Raw genomic sequence first — 15,975 nt, 5'->3', positions numbered from 1 at the left:
TGGTTTCTCACACACACACACACTCAGGCACTTGGATTTAGCCCTGAGACCCAAAAAAGGTTTCTCAGACTTCAATATAAAGTCTATAAGTTTATTTAATAAAATGTGCTCGTTACAGAAAGGAAATTGTTTGTGAGGCAGATAGCATAAAAACAAGAAATCTTAGCAATCTCTAACTTCACAGTAGTTCTTTAAGTTTCACGCAAAATAGGCAAAGTTTCCAAGAGAGTAACAAATGCAAGGTTTTAGTTGATTTATAGTTACCAAGAACCAGGTTTTGGTCCTAACACGCAGAGCGTCAGTCCTTCCTGGTTGCCAAAAGATGATGATCGCTTGGAGACATGACCAGCATGTCTCCCTCCCAAGCTTCATGATTTTGATTAGAACAGAGTTCATATTTATCTCTCCCATCTCATTGGGTGATGGCCATTCCACCCAATGAGATGTTGGGGACGCAATAAACTTGTAAGATATTTGGCATGACACCTCTAGGCCTTTTGAAGTTACAGATGTATTTGCATCTCTGCAGCAATACAAAACATCTGGGCTCCTTCAAGCTTTTGAGATGTCAGGCTTCTAACAGGATTGTCACCAAGAGAACAGATAGCTGATTTACAATAGGAAGGCTTTGAAATGGAGGTGCTTTGAAGTGGAGGTGGCAATGCCTCCGGTCTCCACACCTTTCCCCCCCCCCCCCCGAAGTGAAGTGGCTTCCCATGGGAAATGGAAATGGTTTCCCACGGGAATGGTTTGTGAGAGAGAGCTGGTCATCAGCTCCTAGTCTGATATCAAGACATTGAAGACATAGAAGGCCGCAGCCTGAACCAAAGTTTGGTGATCAGAAGAAGAGCAAGGTTGCTTTTCTTTACACATAGGTTTTCACATTGTTCTGAATGCAGAAGACTTCTCAATAGATATAGCAGGTAACGTTTCTAGCCCTCCTTTACTACAGGGTCTCATGGTAATCCAAAAGCCATGATTTTTAAGCTGAGAGCCAACGTGGTGTAGTGTTTAAGAGTGGTGGTTTGGAGCGGTGGACTCTGATCTGGAGAACTGGGTTTGATTCCCCACTCTTCCACACCTTACAGGTGTTTCCTTTGTGCAAGGTTTATTGAGATATCTCTCTCTCTCTCTCTCTCTCTCTCTCTCTCTCTCTCTCTCTCTCTCTCTCTCTCTATCTATCTATCTATCTATCTATCTATCTATCTATCTATCTATCTATCTATCTATCTTAGGACACCTGTGGTGCAGAGTTGTAAACTGCAGTTCAAGCTCTGCTCATGACCTGAGTTTGATCCCCACGGAAGTCAGTTTCAGGTAGTCGGCTCAAGGCTGACTTTGCCTTCCATCCTTCCAAGGTTGGTAAAATGAGTACCCAGCTTGCTGGGGGTAAAGGGAAGATGACTGGGGAAGGCAATGGCAAACCACCCCGTAAACAAAGTCTGCCTAGTAAATGTCATGATATGAAGTCACCCCATGGGTCAGGAATGACCTGGTGCTTGCACAGGGGACCTTTACCTTTACCTTTACCTTTACCTTTACCTTTACCTTTACCTATCTATCTATCTATCTATCTATCTATCTATCTATCTATCTATCTATCTATCTATCTATCCATCCACACGCGCACACACACACGGGGGGAGGGGTCACAATGCAACATGCAATGTAAAAGGTGTGATTGTTATTTGGCTGCCGAGACAGATTTATTTCCCAAATTAATTACACGCCTAACACATTTTGAGCTACATTTAGCTCTTCAACGAGAAATATTTTAAAAAAATAAGTGATGACATAAAAATAGTCCAGAGTGAGTGAGAAATATCCATTGTATTTCACCAATTGTGGTGGAGCCTTTGTTACTTGTTTTCACTGAGCTGGTGCAGCAGCACAAAATGTTCAGTTGCTCTGGGAACAAAATAGTTTGTAGTCCAGCTTCAGTGAGGGAAGAGAAGGAAAGCAATGTCAGTTTGGCTGAGATCAAAATCTCACACAGGTTAATGTCAAGGTAGGATCCATCTTGAAAGAATCTTCCAGCCTAGTCGTGTATTTTGCCTTTCACAGGTAATCCATCTGTTCCCAAATAACAGCCATGCTCAAGGACACTTTTCCAGGCTAACGTTAATTAGATCATTATTTCGGCTGGAAGAGGTGGTTTGCTCATCTTCTAGAATGTTCCAGTTAGGAGGGAGTCAGGCTGCTCATTGCCTAGAAGGTTTGGTGGAGACAGCCCTATGATTGGTCAGCAGGTTGCGGTCAGCATTTTCCATAAAAAGCTGGTATGTTAGAACTAGGGTTGCCAGCTCCAGGTTAGGAAATACCTGGATATTTTTTGGGTGGAGCCTGAGGAGGGGGGTTTGGGGAGGGGGGGACTTCAATGCCATAGAGTCCAATTGCCAAAGTGGCCACTTTCTCCAGGTGAACTGATCTCTATCGGCTGGAGGTCAGCTGTAGAAGCAGGAGATCTCCAGCTAGTACCTGGAGAAGGAAGTGCACTGGCATGTCCAGCTGGCAAGCCTGGGGGTTGTAGAGTTGCTAGATCTGAAGTTGACAAATGGAAGTTGGGCAGTTAGTGACTTTTACTGTCATTTACTGCATTGTGACCGGGCAATAAAGGGGGAGACAACAACCAAAAAACAGTGTGCGAGTTTGTGTGAATTTTATATGCCTTGAAGTAAACTAGCAATTATTTGACTACAGATCTCTAGTAATGAAGATAAAATCTTCTTTCCAAACCACTTTAGGACACTTGTTTTTCCTACCCTCAGTGTAAATGAGGGCAAAAAACCCACACATAGGGTTGCCAGCTTTGGGTTGGGAAATACCTGGAGATTTGGGGGTAGGATTGCCAACCTCCAGGTACTAGTTGGAGACCCCCTGCTATTACAACTGATCTCCAGCGGATAGACATCAGTTCCCCTGGAGAAAATGGTCGCTTTGGTAATTGGACTCTATGGCACTGAAGCCCCTCCCCAAACCCCACCCTCCTCAGACCCCACCCCAAAATTCTCCAGGTATTTCCCAACCCAGAGCTGGCAACCGTATTTGGGGGCTGGAGCCTGAGGAGGGCAGGGTTTGGGGAGGGAAAGCTCCATAGCATCCACCCTCCAAAGCGGCCATTTTCTCCAGGCAGATGGATCTCTGCCACCTGATAGATTGGTTGTAATAGTAGATCTCCAGCCATCACCTGGAGGTTGGCCACCCTACCCACACATCCAGTGCTCAACCACATAGGTTGCATTTGGAACATATGCCTAGGCAAGTCCCTGCCCGATATCTAATGATATTTGAATGATTGCAGGGCAATGTAATACCTCTTGCCTCGACATGGGGATGATGAGCCCATTTGCCCTTCTCCTTTGAGAGGGGAAGCCATCCGAAAATGATAGGGCAAACCAAAATGACAGCGGGGGAACAACCTATGACCAAATGAGAAGGAAGAGGAAGAAGAGGAGAAGCAGTTGGTTTTTACTGTATATGCCAATTTTCTCTACCTTTTTAAGGATAATCAAACCGGCTTACAATCTCCTTCCTTTCCCCTCCCCACAACAGACACCTGTGAGGTAGGTGGGGCTGAGAGAGTTCTGAGAAAACTGTGACTAGCCCAAGGTCACCCAGCTGTAGGGTTGCCACCGGTGGGAGGTTTTTGAGGCGGAGCCTGAGGAGGGCAGGATATGGGGAGAGAAGGGACTTCAATGCCATAGAGTCCAATTGCCAAAGCAGCCATTTTCTCTAGGCGAACTGGTCTCTATTGGCTGGAGATCAGTTGTAATAGCAGATCTCCAGCTAGTACCTGGAGGTTGGCAACCCTACCCAGCTGGCTTCATGTATAGGAGTGGGGAAACCAACCTGGTTCCCCTGATTAGAGTCCACCGCTGATGTGGAGGAGCGGGGAATCAAACCTGGTTCTCCAGATTAGAGTCCATTGCTCCTAACCACTACACCACCTTGAATCAGAGAGACAGCTGCTCAAGCCATCATGGAATCTGGCCACAGCGCTGGGGATTAAACTCTAGATTTTCTATTTACATTTTAATTAGGAGGGCTGTTTTCATTTTTAATAAATGAAACATTACAAAGGGAAAGTGGCATCCTTAATCACGAAAACATCCCTTGCTTAATTTATGATACTTACCTTCCAAGTGCCATCACGCAATTGCTGGTGTTTAGGGGCTAATACTTCCAGGTAGAGAAAGTGATCCATCAGGAAGCCCATTTACATTAAAATATTTTGACAGCTGCAGCAATTAAACGTTTTCACAAGTGCAAAGAAGCGTTTTTAAAATGCCCTTCGGTCTACAGCGCTTACCCAGGTTTGTCTGTCTTTCTCAGTCACTGCTGTGAAACTAAGATAATGGAAAGATGGTAAAACTAAAGGAATACACAGACAATAATTACAGCATGCCATATGAGTTTTTGAAATATCCAGCTGTGCCTTAATTTTTTCCTTTGTGTGACAATGAAAAAATAGTTTGGAGCTGAGGTGGAGAAGGACGGAAGGAAGGAAGGAAGAAAGGAAGGAAGGAAAGGAATTTGCCATGTTTTGCAGTATTGTGACCACAACTGGTTTGGGTGGTCTGGTGGGTAAATGCTTTATTTGTTTGCTTGTTAGCATATTTATTGCCTGCCTTTCTCCTATACCAAAGTGGGACACAAAGCCACATAAATTAAAACAAGAAAAACCAAAAAAAGAAAAAAGAAAAAAACCCAACAGGCATAATACTTCGGCTGCATCGGGTGAGTTGTGAAGAGGTTGTGAAGAGTTGAAAGAAGCAAAAGAAAAGGGGGGAAAGGAACACCTATCCAATGTCAAGTTTTTAAAGCTGTTTGTGTGTGTGTGTGTTTCTCTTTTCGATATCATTGATGCTCTGTTAACCTCTCTTTTTCCATTACTTGAGAAACTGGAATGCTTTCTCAACAGCGATGGTAACAGTCCAGCACGCACTCTTCACTCCGTTGCTTATATAAAATCTAAATTTGGAAAATGGTGCACTAATATTTACTCCCTGAATTTGTATGGAAGGCAGCTAAGATCACCACTGACTCCTGCTGAAGCACAATCTGGCACTTTTCGAGGAGCGAGTAGTTTTAACGCTGCCACTTTTTCTCTAGACTCCCTACCAATCCATCCCATCGGCCTTCTTTGCAAAAAACAAAACAAAAAACCCAAACAACAAAACAACACTTCTGGAATTTCTGAGTGAGTATGAGTGAATCTCCAGGTAAGGTTATTAAAGGGAACTGTTTACTGCCACCGTTTACAAAATATTGTGCTTCAAAACCAAGACAGTAAAAGGGACTCTTAAAAACACAAAAGCCCTGCTGGGTCAGTCCAGGGATCCTTCTAGTCCAGCATCCTTTTTCACCTGGCAGCCAACTAGTTGCTTTGGAGGGCCAACCAGTAGAGATGAGAAGCCAAGGCCGTCTCGTAATGTTGTCTCCTAGAACCAGGTTTCAGAGGTTTGCTGCCTGTCTATAGGGAAGTATCCTTTACTTACCTCAGGTAGTAACCATTAATGGACCTATCATCCGTGAATCTGATTGGCGCGGTCTATTTTATTCCAAACAGGCCTTCCAGACGTTATTCTGCTACTCATTTGCAAATGGAAGATTTGTTGCATGTTGTTCTATACCCCTTGCATGCCATGGAGCAGCAACGTCACATGTGTGTGCTAAGTGCCATCAAGTCGCTTCCGATTCATGGCAACCCTATGAATCAATGTCCTCCAAAATGTCCTATTCTTAACAGCCTTGCTCAGGTCTTGCAAATTGAGGGCCGTGGCTTCCTTTATTGAGTCAACCCATCTCTTGTTGGGTCTTCCTCTTTTTCTTCTGCCTTCAACTTTTCCTAGCACGATTGTCTTTTCCAGTGACTCTTGTCTTCTCATAATGTGACCAAAGAATGACAGCCTCAGTTTAGTCATTTTAGCTTCTAGGGTCAGTTTATTTATTTTGGCATTCCATAGTATCTGTAACACTCTCCTCCAACTCCACATTTCAAAGGAATCAAAGGGTTGCCATATGCTCACTTCTAGTAAGCAAATGTCTGCCGGTGCTCAAGGGAGTGATGGTGGAGGGGGGATGGGGGAGTGGCATCACATGATGCTATTTTGCAAAGGCTTCACCCCGCCATCCACCAACGCACTCACCACTGTTGCTGGGCCTGGCAACCTTAGTGTCACGTGTAACCTAATAAGATGGATGCAATTCAAGGGCAGTTGCTACCTCAGTACATAAATCTCTGCAGGGTAGTTGACAAAGGGCACCCAATGTTTGAATCACCTTCTGTGGTCTGGAGTTTAACATTTGACAAGGTAGCTCAACATGCATCCGGCTCTATTCCCTTTTCCTTGAACATGTGGAGAAGGTCAGAGTGGCAAAGTTTGGGTCTTCCATCTTATTCACACTTATTTCAACCTCACTGGGCTCAGACTGAAATAACTGCATAGGATCCCACCATTAATGTATTAACTTGGTCAGTGCAGAGCATCATATTGCCAAGTGCGCTCCCTCCCTCCCCCCCCTCTCTCTCTCATCAGGCGTAATATGCAGAGGGGTAGTAGGCGTGAAGCTCAAGACAATGCATTCTCCAGGATTGAATAGGGACCTTGGATTCTTGTCTCATTGCCAATGCTGATTTCTCCACGCCTACTATCCCTCTGCATATCACACCTGATCCAATCATGCCTGCTATTGACATTTTCCTGCTATTGTCATTTTCCTGCTGTTGACATTTACATGCTATTGCATGTAAAGGTTGGGTGTCTGAACTCACTCTTCTCTACTTAAGAAGAGATGGACTCACATTCTAGCTGTGAGCTGTGACTCATGAAAGCTCATAACCTGCCAGAAATTTTGTTAGTCTTTAAGGTGCTACTGGACTCTTGCTCTTTTCTATTGCATTGAAAGTAGTCTTTTCTCCCCGGTTTTCTTCTGACAAAGACAATATAGTCATAATATGAGTAACCCTTTCAATAGCCCTGTAATTTAATTCAGGGCTTCCATAGTAATGGAAGTATAATGTGTATTGTACAAGTACATGCATCTTTATAATTGGAGCCTCAATATTTCATGAATTTATACTGAGAATGTTGTTTTTGGTGTGTTATGCATAGTACAATACAGTAGTATCAACCAAACTATGTTTTTTTTTCCTTGTAGGGATATCTATGACAAAATAATTTTTTAAACTTATAATCATTTCGGATTCTCAAACTCATCAATGAAACCACATTCAGTGTCTTCATTATGGAGATGTAATTTTCCCCAACCCATCTAGAAGTTCTAAATACAAAGGCAATACCATCTAGATATCACAGCACCATCTAGTGAACTCCAGAGGAAACCCTTGGCATAGCCAATTTGATTTGAGAAGGCAATCTGCAATAGTTGGCTTTGAGTGTATCGTGCTATTTAACAGAGCCAGCGTCATGTAGTGTTTAAGAGCGGTGGTTTGGAGAACCAGGTTTGATTCCCCCCTCCTCTACACAAGCAGCGGAGGCTAATCTGGTGAATTTGTTTCCCCACTCCTACACATGAAGCCAGCTGGGTGACCTTGGGCTAGTCACACTCTCTCAGCCTCACCTACCTCACAGGGTGTCTGTTATGGGGAGGTGAAGGGAAAGTGATTGTAAGCCGATTTGATTCTTCCTTAAGCGGTAGAGAAAGTTGGCATATAAAAACCAACTCCAACTCCAACTCCTCCTCCTCCTCCTCCTCCTCCTCCTCCTCCTCCTCCTCCTCCTCCTCCTCCTCCTCCTCCTCTTCTTCTTCTTCTTCTTCTTCTTCTTCTTCTTCTTCTTCTTCTTCTTCTTCTTCTTCTTCTTCTTCTTCTTCTTCTTCTTCTTCTTCTTGGTTTCAGACCAGAAATGTGATAGATATTTATTGCATTGACATCTAATTAATCTTTAAACCATATACCTATTATGTTGTTTTGTAATGGCTATGATCCAAAATTTATTTAGATATTTATACTCCACCTTTCTTCCCAAAGTGTCTTACAACATCATTCTCCCTCCCCCCCCTTCCATTTTATCCTCACAACAGCAACTGTGTGAGGTAGGTTAAGCTGAGAGTGTGTGACGGGCCCAAGGTCACCCAGCAAGCTTCCACGAGTTCAGGGAGGGGAACAAGAGTGCCACATTGCAGGTCTAATCAGGACTGGGCCCTTGTGACATTTTTTAAATTACTATTAAATGGCGTGGCATCTTCATGGCGGTCACAGCAATGCCATCCCATCTAGTTTGGCTCTTAGAGTAGGGGTGGGGAATGTCAGGCCCGGGGGCCGTTTAAGGCCAGCAAAATCATTTGGTCTGGCTCTTTGTGGGTCCTGGCAGATCTCTAGCTCAGAAGGATCTAAGACTGGTGATCCGCACCCTCCAGCGGACAGGAATAGCCTCTATTCAAGGCAGATGTGAGTTTGTTTTGTCGAGAAAAAGAACCTTCCCCCCCCCCTTGCAGAAGAGTCGTTAGCTATGAAGCTGCTAGGACCGCCCAAGAAACTGTGTTAACCCTTTCCCACCCGGGCCATGGAAAAACATATTGGTCGGCTAATTTTTAAATTGATAATTTTGTATGGCCCACGAATGATGTTATAAATATCCAAATGGCCCTTGGTGGAAAAAAAGGTTCCCTACCCCTGCCTTAGAGAGTACATCACAACCTGGATGTGATCATGGATAACTGTGGCCAAATCACAATTCTTAAGGAAGGGTTGCGGTTGGATCCATATTAATAGGATCAAGGAAAAGGGGCAAATCGGAAGGGTGGAACAGAGGAAAAGCTCTTTTCAGAGTTCAGCCCATCTCTTCACCAGATTAACAGCAAACCTCTCCGTGATTCTAACAGAGCTGTATTGCATTCAGAGGGACGTCGGTAACAGGTAGAACGAGGAGGAAAAGGCTTTCCTTCCATGACAACCGGTTTAAGCTGTCTTGCTATCTGAACTGGGTTAACAATTTCAATCTCTGCCACTGTTCCATGTGGCAGAATGATAGACCTACAAACTGGATGCCTTTCACCTTATTCTTGCAGAGTTATTTGTGCTGACTGTGGCAGAGGAAGATTGATGCCCAGGGAAGAAGAATGGCAGCTTAGGAACACAGTCAGTGTTCACTCCAGCGAGGAAAAGTCACAACAGCAAGAAAGTTGGGTTTAAAAAAGGCGGAAATCCAAATGGCTTTACAAAGTTAAAAATGGGGATATGAACACTATTTCTAATCATTAAACTCTACTGAAAAGTACTAATGCAATGGCAGCTTCCACATGGGGAGGATTCTCTGTGTTGCCTAAAATTCCCTACCATCAGTCCCTTCTGGCCACCATTTTCCCGTTGGTGGCACTGGAGGGCTTTTGTAGGGCTTAGAAAAATAGTGATTGCTATATAGCTATAGGGATGTGGAGTGGTATAGTATAGCCTGATCTTGTCAGATCTTGGGAGCTAAGCTGGATCAGTACTTGGGAGACCTCCAAGGAAGACTCTGCAGAGGAAGGCAATGGCCAACCACCTCTGTTTAATCACTTGCCTTGAAAACCCCACCAGGGGTCGCTATAAGCCAGCTGCAACTTCACAGCACAATACACACACATATAGCTAGCTATAGCATTAATAGTATGATGTCGTATGGAAACTCCAGTGGAGAAATAGCATGTGTTAGGATATACCGTTCAATGCCGAAGACAATGGAGACATGCCAATCAGAGTAGATGATACTGAGCTAAGTAGATCTATGACTTTGGTATAGGGTAGCTAAGAGAGGGCTTGGTCTGTTTTCTATCAAACAAGATGCCTCTTATTCAGTACGGATGGCTATGCGAGGAGAGCCAGCGTGGTGTAGTGGTTAAGAGCGGTGGTTTGAAGTGGTGGTCTCTAATCTGGAGAAGCGTGTTTGATTCCCTGCTCCCCCACATGAGCAGCGGACACTAATCTGGTGAACCGGGTTGGTTTCCCCACTCCTACACATGAAGACAGTTGGATGACCTTGGGTCAGTCACATTTCTCTCTGAACTCTCTCAGCCCAACTACCTCACAAGGCGTCTGTTGTGGGGAGAGGAAGGGAAGGCAATTGTAAGCTGGTTTGATTCTCCTTAAAAGGTAGAGAAAATCGGCATATAAAAACCTCCTTCTCCGCCATGCCACCTTCCCTCCAATCAACCAAGCAGTTACCCTTAAAAACATTTCAAAGAGTGACCTATTAATTCTTTTCAAATCCTCCTTGCCCTTCTTTGTAAAAGTGCATGTTGTGTAAACCTTTCCTTATGCATCTAGTGATGCATTCTGTTCAGCCTGAATCTGAGCAACTGACTCTTGATGAGGCCCTGAAAACTGCCGTCAACACCACCTAGCTCTTTAGACTGGAGAGAACATTAGCGAATATTACACTTGGTGACACAACGCATGATTCGCAAATGAATCAAAAGGCCATAGGCAACTCTCATTCAGAGATAATGAAGCATGAAATGGTCTTTTGGAATTAAATTTACATCAAGGGAGAAAAGGAGATACCAAACCAAAAAAAATAATTAGTAGTAAAATTGTGGGGCAAAACTACAGAATATATAAATTCCAAGATGATTAGCAGAGAGCAGCCAAAGAGATCATCATTTCTTTGGTTCTCGGTTTATACAGATCTTTATATTTAAAGCTCTAGGGCATTTGAAGTCTCTCTAGTACAATAAAAATAAGCTTTAAAAAATACAGATATCAGAAATGTGGATCTGGGCAACACACTTGCTGCTTGGTTTATAGGTCTATATCAACAGAACTAATTTGTTCACATTACTAGGGTTACAATCCAGAGATTGTACATTGATTTTTAACAGCGCAATCAGGAGAGGTGGCTGTCAGAAAGATACCCGCTCTGCTCCTTCCCATCACCACTGAAGCAAGTAGCACTTTCATTTTGGTCCCACAGCATATAAGGGAAGAAGGTGATGTGGGAATAAATGGAACAAGAGCCACAGTAGTAGCAATATCTCCAGTTCTGGCCTGAAATGTGATAGTCCTCCACCCAATACAGGGAGGAGTATTCCACTGACCACCAAACATGGCATCAGTACTTTGGTAGACACCAATGAACCCAGTGTTTTGATGCAGATCAGTGGTCCCCAACATGGTACAGGGAGGGGCTGTGGTTCAGTGGTAGAGCATCTGCTTGACATGCAGAAGGTCCCAGGTTCGATCCCCAGCATCTCCAGTTAAAGGGACTAGGCAAGTAGGTGATGTGAATAGACCTCTACCTGAGACCCTGGAGAGCTGCTGCCAGTCTAAGTAGACAATACTGACTTTGATGGTCCAAGGGTCTGATTCAGTATAAGGCAGCTTCATGTGTTCATGTGGTACTCATAGGTACCATGGCATCCGCCAAGTGTTTTTAGAAAGTAGGTGGCATCAGCAAAGCTTCTGATTGGCCACAAAAGTTCTGATTGGCTTTGAAGATTTTTTTAAAACTTTGCTTTGGCAACAGTTACCACTATAGAACTGAATGAATGAAGGTAAGCTGTGTGTCACCAAGACAATATTTTTAAAATAGTATGTTCATTTAAAAAGGTGTCCTGTGAAGAAGAGCTTCTGTCTGAAACGTTGAATAGTTACTGTTAGAGTTATGCATAACCTCACTCCTTGACATTTTGTGGTTGGTTCCACCTCCTGTGGTAGGCATGGTGTGTTTGGCTCAGCGTTCTGCGGCAGCTGCTTTGTGGTTGCACCTAATGCCCTGTGTCAGAATTACAAAGGTTTCTGTAGGCTCAAAAAGTTTGGGAACCTCTGGTGTAGATAATATATTTTCATATGGACATTTTATTTATTTTATTAATTATTTGAAAGTGTATATTCCCATCTGTGAAACACAAGGCAGTCTATAGTGGAACAATGAAAATCACATTTGCAGAGCAAACAATTACACCAACATACAACAGATAATTCAACGCATATTACCTAAAAAAAAAATACAGCCATCACTAAAACAAACTGTATGTTTTCATGAACACACATGAACACATGAAGCTGCCTTATACTGAATTAGACTCTTGGTCTATCAAAGTTAGTATTGTCTACTCTGACCGGCAGCAGCTCTCCGGGGTCTCAGACATGGGTCGTTCACATCAACTACTCGCCTAGTCCCTTTAACTGGAGATGCCGGTGATTGAACCTGGGACCTTCTGCATGCCAAGCAGATGCTCTACCACTGAGCCACAGCCCCTCCCCTCCTTTCATAATGTTCAGCTCTAAAGAGAACAGGTTATGTTCTAAACTCTCAAATAAAAAAGTCTCACGTGCCTTCCAAAAGACTGGGAAAGATGGGGCCTCCCGGGTTAGTTCCAGTAATCAGTTCTGTAGGACAGAATTAATTGAAAATGTTCTTGAACAAGCTGTGGATTCATAGAGGGAGAGATGGTGCTTCATATATGTGGGCACTAGGCCATAAATGGCACTTTGAATGGAGCCTGAAAGCACACAGCCAACGAGGCTGTCTTAATATATATTCATTTAAAATATTTATAAGCCCGACGTTCCCTCGGTATTGGTGTATGAGGTGCATAGTGGCACATAATAAAAAATGCCACATTTTGTACCAATCAAAGCTTCGGTGTCATCTTCATTAGCAGTCCCACATAGAACGTGTGCACTCTGGTTAAAAACCACCAGCCTGTGTCTAAAGTTAACATATCAATCCTCTTCAAAACATCAGCGGTCCTGACTAACATCATCTCCATTTGGTCTAGATTCAGTTTCAGCTTCTTCATCCCCTCCCCAAATGCAGCCCTCTTCAGGCTCCACCCCAAAAACCACCCACCAGTAGTGAAGAGAGACCTGGCAACCCTAGTTGTAATAGCAGGAGATCTCGAGCTACTACCTGGAGGTTGGTAACTTTAGGAAGCAACAAAGGGTAGCTCCAGGAATCATCGAAAGCTCTACGGTAAAACCATAGAGTTTTGGTAAGAACTTTTAGTGAGTATATGAGACTGCACCCCCCAACCCTCCCACCAGCTGCCAGGCATTGCCCTGCCTGGCAACCCTACCTCACATAGCAGTGGCTGTGTAGGATCCAATCCAATACCTTTTAGAGTTTTAAGTACCCTCTTTTGCAAGAAAGCAATATCTTTACAAAGAAGTAAAGCAGTTGTATCTGCTCCCTGTCTTAACTTCAATGGCTGGACTTAGAAGGGTGTAACTTTGCTTAGGATTGTATTGCTACCTGCATATCTTGTTTGTAAAGCTGATTCCCTTGAAAAAGAGAAAAGCAACATTATTGTCTTCTCCTAGACAACTGTTGTCTTTCTTCATTTTTGTGTGTGCAGTTGTTTGGGTCTTCCTTGTTCTCCAAGGAGATCCTTAGCCTTCCAACCCTCGCACAAAGCAGTGGTGAGAAAGGTGCTTAGGGTCCCTTTTAGTGGCAGAGATCTGCTCTTGTATTATTTCTCTGTAAAAATCCTTCATTTGCAAAGATAATATCTGTGTGGTTTGGGCAAATTTTTCTGTGCTATCATGACTTTTAATGAAGGATAAATCATTTGAGGAGTCAGGACAGCAAAGACCTCGATCAATTTATGCATTCACAAGTTAGCAGTGATATTTATGCAGTTCAAGAAAGAAACGAATGAAAATCCCATTGCATAAGCAATAGGGATATTGCAATATATTAGGGGATTGCTCCTTCTGTTTTACCATACCGACGCCTCAAGTGATAAACTGCCAGGGCAAATAATATTTAGCTTATGACTTTTGCATTAAAATAAATTCAGATGGATTCTGGGATCCGTTCCCAGCATTTGCATTTGGCTGTATTCAGCATAGCAGTGATGGTTGCTCTCTTCTCCTGCATCTAACAGTTCTATGCAATAGAGCTGGACTGTATGAAGACCATTATGAGGTGCTAAAGCCCAGCTCACCTGAATTCCTAAATGGGGAGGACAACCCTTCAGTGGCACTATCAGACCTTGCAGCCAGGTTAACCATATTCTTCAAGTCTATCTTTATGGTATAGGATTGCCAGCACTGACTCAGCAAACGCCAGGTGATTTTAAGGGTGGGGAGGGAGGCGTTTGGGGAGGATGTGATATGACTTCAGGTAACACTTCATGAATCTCCCCTCATCTCTTTGGTAAAAACCATAGAGATATGAGGAAATTCCTGAAGTGTCACTGTGGAGGCCATTTTCCAGCCATTTTTCTCCCACTCCTCAATTTCATGGAGGGTTCCCAGACACCCACCAGGGTTGGGGAATCCCCCGCCTCTCCCATAGAGCCCAATTGCCAAAGTGGCCATTTTCTCCAGGTGAACTGATCTCTATCGGCTGGAGTCCAATTGTAATAGCAGGAGATCTCCAGCTAGTACCTGGAGGTTGGCAACCCTATTTACCAACCTACCTTTTATATGCCTCCCATCTCCAGCTATATTTAGAAGAAGAAGAGTTGGTTTTTCTATGCGGACTTTCTCATGCGGACTTAAGGCAGAATGGGTTTAAATAGGAACCCCTTAGGGTTGTTTCAGATACCCCCCCTCGTGCCATGTTCCTGACCCCAAATTGGGTCTCCACACATCTGATCTGAGCCCTTAGAGTACCTTGATTAACACACTAGAACACAATCCTATCTAACTACCCTAAACAATTACATGTTCCCGCGGAATATCTGGAAAAGTAAGAGTCACGGGTGACCCTACAGTATGCCGACCGTGTTTCAAACACACCTAATATACGCAACAACAATCTATGAAACAACGTGCTTGATATAAGAAGGAATCACTTTCTGCTTTTGTCTCCTGTGTGGTGCCAAGATCACCTTAGTTAATTGAGCTGTCTTTCACAGACGTTGACCCTTGTTCCTCGTCCTTAACCGTTTCATACTGTTCTACCGAGGACCGCAATCCTGTAACGCTGTTTTATTCCAGAAGGTTGACGTCTACATTGCCTCTGAAGGGGCTGCGGGCAAATTGCCAGAGGCGTAAGGCTTGGGGAAAAGGCAAGTGAAGAAAGTTGTCGTCTAATTTGTATTCTTTTAATTAGAGGTAAAGTTTTGACCCAGTTCCCGAGTGTGAACGAGCCGATATGTGCTTACACAACCTTGGAAAGGGAGCTCTTACATAAATGAGTAACAGCTTCTGCTGGAGTGGCAACACGCAATGCATCATTCAAATGAGCAGCCGTGTGGAGCCCTGGCAAGTGGAGATATAGCGGTAATGCATTCAGGGAAGCACTCCACCCTGGCAACAGACGAGTGATGTTGTCGAGCAGGGAGCTGGGCTCTTCTATTAGGAGACAATTGGGTTACCAAGAGCAGCTTCCCTCCGTGGAAATAATGGTTCTGTCTACAGCCTAATTTTTTGGGCGTGCTACAATTAATCTGATGCTGGTATGTGGCGGTGCATTTTATATTTGCAGGAACACTGGACTTAGCATAGAAGCATAGAAGCATAGAGTTGGAAGGGACCACCAGGGTCATTTAGTCCAACCCCCTGCACAATGCAGGAATTTCACAACTACCTTACCCCTACACTCCCAGTGACCCCTACTCCATGTCCAAAAGATGCCCAAGATGCCCTCTCTCTCATGAACTGCCTTAGGTCATAGAATCAGCATTGCTGACAGATGGCCATCTAGCCTCTGCTTAAAAACCTCCAGGGAACGAGCATTTACCACCTCCTGAGGAAGCCTGTTCCACTGAGGAACCACTCTAACAGTTAGAAAATTCCTCCTAATGTCTAGATGGAAACTCTTTTGATTTAATTTCAACCCGTTGGTTTTGGTCCGACCTTCTGGGGCAACAGAATACAACTCTTTCTTTACATATTTACTTCCTTATTTACTTCGCTTGTAGTCCATCTCTCTCACTGAGGCGCAAGGTGGCTTGCGCAATCTAAAACGATGGGTCAGATCCAATCTCCATCAGTGGAAATCATCCTGATTTCCATGCTGTTCCCTAGGGGATGAGGAATCCCAAGGCATGGCAAGGGGAATTGGTAGAAATTGCCAGTTT

This window comes from Euleptes europaea, chromosome 15 (genome assembly GCF_029931775.1).
Source record: "Euleptes europaea isolate rEulEur1 chromosome 15, rEulEur1.hap1, whole genome shotgun sequence".
Lineage (NCBI taxonomy): Eukaryota > Metazoa > Chordata > Lepidosauria > Squamata > Sphaerodactylidae > Euleptes > Euleptes europaea.
This window is presented reverse-complemented; position numbering follows the sequence as displayed.